The sequence below is a fragment of the Myotis davidii genome, unplaced genomic scaffold (assembly GCF_000327345.1).
Source record: "Myotis davidii unplaced genomic scaffold, ASM32734v1 scaffold18, whole genome shotgun sequence".
Classification (NCBI taxonomy): domain Eukaryota; kingdom Metazoa; phylum Chordata; class Mammalia; order Chiroptera; family Vespertilionidae; genus Myotis; species Myotis davidii.
Genome location: NW_006292696.1, coordinates 4,451,832 through 4,456,123, shown reverse-complemented (window position 1 = coordinate 4,456,123; position 4,292 = coordinate 4,451,832).

The window sequence follows — 4,292 nt, the reverse complement described above, 5'->3', positions numbered from 1 at the left end:
CCCTCATCCAGGGAAAGGGGGGGGGCGCAAGGGAAAGACAGAGGCTACCACGGAACCCAAGTCTCCCCTAGAGGTCTGGCTCTACCCTCCTCTGTCACTTATTGGCTGTGTGCCCTTAGGGAAGCTCCTTCCCCTCTCTGGGCTGGGTCCCTGTTGATCCTGCCTTCCCACACTGGCCAAGGCAAGGAGCTTCAAAGAGCCGTTTCCTCTCTCTCCCCTGCCGTGACTATTCACCGGTCTCGGGAAGAAGGCTGGGTCAGATTGGAAGGTCCCAGACACTCTTTAGATGCGGCAGAGAAGAGTTTAAGGGATTTGCCCGCTCAAGCTGCGGGGTAAATGGCCCACGGGCTGATTTATGGCGCGTTACTGCGCGACGCGATTCCCCAAGACAGCGAGAATATTTTACACCGCGCTAATATAAACAGGCGGCCGGCCGGGTCCTTTTTATGGAGTTCCTGTAATTACCCGCGCCCTGACAGGTCCTTGATTTACGGCCCTATTTAGATAAGAGGTCCGGTGCGGGGATTGCTGGTGGCGTCAAGGTCACAAGACTCGGAGGCGGGAGAAGGTTTGCGGTAGGCGCCGGTGCGGTGCGGGCTCTCTGAGGTCTGCCAGTCCCTTGGGTGGGAGTGAGGGGAGAAATGAGGCAAGGGCGGGGAGAGGGGCCTCCAGGCAGAGGCCCCAGTCACTCTGGAGGTATGAGACTTGAAGAAAGAGGGTCCACTGCCCAGCAGGGTGGCTCAGTGATTGAGCATGGAGGTCAGAGCCCATTTTTAGTCAATTATGTGTGGGTTGCAGCCTCGATCCCGTGTGAAGTATGCAGGAAAGGAGGTGGATCAATGATCTCTCTCATCATTGATATTTCTACTTCTCTCTCCCTCTCCCGTCCTTTATGAAATCAATAAAATATAAATCAATAAAAAATATATAAAGAGGGTCCACTCTACAGGTGGGGGAACCTGGAGGATGCAAGACTATCCCAAAACAAACAAACAAATCACAGCGAATGAAATGAAGGTGGGTGGGATCTGGAATGGAATTCAGGTCTCTGGCAGCATCATCGCCACACCTGGCAATCCTGGTCTCCCCCGCCTCCAGCGGATGAGAGTGGGTTTCTGTAGGGTCAGTGGGGAAAGAGGACTCAAGGTGGTAAAAACAGGCCCGATCAGATTGGAATAGAGAGCTGCTCCATCACACCCAGGACGATGTACTCGTGTGGATATGTGACTCCATTTCTTCCCCTGTGAAATTAATTCCTAAAAACAGTCTACTGCTCCTGTGCTGAGAGCTTCACCTATATTATTTCCCTTAATCTTAAACCTTGACAGCTATTCCTCACCAGCCTCCAACCCCCAATTTAGGGAGGAGGAAACAACATCTGAATAGAGGAATGACAGTTCTGTCTGGGTTTCAACCCCGGTGGGCCCAATCCCACTGCCAGGCTTTCTTTCTTCAACACTCCTTTAATACAATTTCCAATCTTTATGTGCTTAAACTCTCTAACTTATCAAATGGGTGAGAAGTTCTTGTCCAACCTCATCAGCACAATTGGAGAAGGAAGCACATGTTTGACAATGCTCTGAGCACCAGACCTTCGAAAGTTGCTATCTAGGTGAGCACCACAGAGGGGAGGCAGGGCAGGGGAGACAGACTGGCGGGCAGGACCTCCGAGTCCCTAGTCCTTGGTCTACAGATGTGGGCCCAGGGACAGCAGAATCCTCTCTTGGGCCACGTGCTGAACTGGAGTGTGGGGAGAGGGAAGTAGGGCTGGGAATTATAGACTATCGATCTTATCCCCTTCTGAAAATAGAGAAACTGAGGCTCTGAAGAGGGAAAGGAATACTGAGGTGATAGTCAGAGCCAGAACTCTTGTTCGCAGCTTAAAGCAATTCTGGTCAAACTCCTGGGTCCCAGCCTCTCCCCCTGCCCCTCTGCAGGGAACACCCTCACCAGGTCCCCATCATCCCATTCCTCTGTACTCCAGATGCGCCTAAGTCAGGCTGGAGTTAAAAGTGCCTCGGGGGCTCCCAGAAGGCCGGGGTTTGAAGCCTTGGCGCCTTGTGGTCTATGCAGGCACGGAGATCTCCCAGGCGTCCATCCTGCAGGAGACCGCCTGCCCGGCCTAGCCTGGAGTCCTGGAGGATTCCTTAGGGCCTCACTCTCAGAGCAGGCACCACTCATCCGAAAGACTTCAATCCTTCACAATCTTTGAGGGAAGAGGGTGGGGGGAGGGAGCAACTCTTTCTGGGTCCCAGGTGGCTGGGAGCACCCTGCTCTTAAGCACCTACCTGTGCATGGGGTGGGGGAAGCAGGGCAATCTTGGGGCCCTCAAGGGGTCTGATGGAACTGGGACTCATCACCCAATACTGCTCATGTATTCCCCATCCCACTAAACAGGCTGGTGTTGTGTAACCACAGGAAAAGGACTGGGACACATGGATGGGTGCTGGAGCATGAATTTGTGAGTATGTGGATAATTGTGTGTGCCTGTGTGTGTGTGCCTCACTCATGTGCATGCTATGATAATATGCACACTATTCAACATTACTTCATCAATGTGTGCACATGACTATGTAAGACAAATGTCGAACTGAGTGTTTGTGTGTCAGTGTGTAATGTGTAAACATGTGAAAACATCTATTTCTGAGCACCTGTGCATATACAGTAGTAATCATGGCAGTGTACTTGTGTGTGTTTGTGGGACTGAAGGTTTAGTTGTGACACTGAGAATACACGAAATACGTGATACAGTTTTTGGACATTTGTGCTGTGCATATAATTGTGGGGAAATGTAAGGAAATACAAACTGCACCCATGCACAATTGTGGCATAAGACGCTGTGCAGCACCCTACAGTGGTGTGTTATTAATGCGGAATGTGCGTGCCTCTACTGGAAGATGGTGTCTTATGCGTGCCCACACGAAGCCTTTGGAGTGGCTCAGTGGCAACCTATCTGCGTGGGGATGTGTGCCCGTGGGTGGGTGACAGAGATAATGTGTAAAATCCTGGGAATGCGTGAATATTGAAATGCTGTCCTGTGTGGGTGTACCTGTGTTATCCTGAGAACACACATACTTTTGGACATACGGACCTCTGTGTATGTGGGTGAGTTTGGGTGATCCGCTGTGCAAGTACGTGTGCATGTGTAATCTCGGGCTGGGTGTGCCACATTGAGAGTCTCTAAGTGAAGATCCTGCCTGGATTAGGAAAAGACTGGGTGTGTGTTGAAGACTGAGGTCCTTCTCCACATAGTAATTACTCGCCCAACCCGACACGCTCAGGAGAGCCTCCACGCCAGGGAGGCGCGGGACCCCGCAGAGCCGAGGTGGATGTGGGCGCCGGGCGCTCCCTCCCCTTGAACCTCTGGCTCTGCTGGGCTCAACCCCAGCGCTGCTGGCGCCAGGCGCCCGGAGAGCGGCGGGTTTCCAGCAAGCCTCAGGCAGGAAACTAGGACTTCCCTCCCCCCACGCACCTCTAGGGCCCACAGCCCTAGGGGACCAAGGGAACTGGCCAGCCGGGGACAAAGCGTTTGTCTCCTTCTCTCCTGTAGTGTCTCCCCGCCCCCATCCCTTTCCATTTACTCCCTTGTTCAGGGGAGGAAACAACACAGTATCCACTGGCTACGGGATGCAAGGAAAATCGTTCATCTCTGAGCCTCACTTTTTCTGTCTGTTCAGGAAAGAATTGGCCTTTCCCCCTCTGCCTTTGGACTAAGTGTGCCAGGCATATAGTGGGCACCAATAAATTATTAAATGAACGGGTAAAGAAATGAATTTGTCCTCTAAAAAGAGCAGCCACATATTGCTCTTCCCCTCCTTCCATCCTCACCTCCACACTGGTTTTGAGAGTTGGGCACACTCCCTTTACCCCACCCAGGGAAGGGGGGCTGGGAAAGTGGGCGAGGTGGAGGGATCCAGGTAGGAGGACGTTAGCTGGAAGCTACTAAAACGGGAGGTAAGACAGAGTACCCAGCCAGAAGCGCCATCGCCCTGGGAATTCCAGGTCCGAGCGGAGCCCAGGGAGAGGCTCCGGAGCAGAGGCTGGGACAGGCCCTGCCCGAGGGGAAATAGCGGAGGTCCGAACAGCGTCATTGCGGTGCGTGTCCGAGGGTGCGCTCCTCCCGCCGAGGGAGCCGGCGGCCAGTGTGGATGTCCTCGGTACGTGTGCACCGCTCATTTCTCGCGGCGTGAGCCTTGGCACTGGCGTCTTGTACAGAATCGAACATTCTCAAGCGACGGCGACTCGGCGGAGCAGTGGGACGTGAGCCGGCCGGTTGCGCGGAGCGGCGGCGA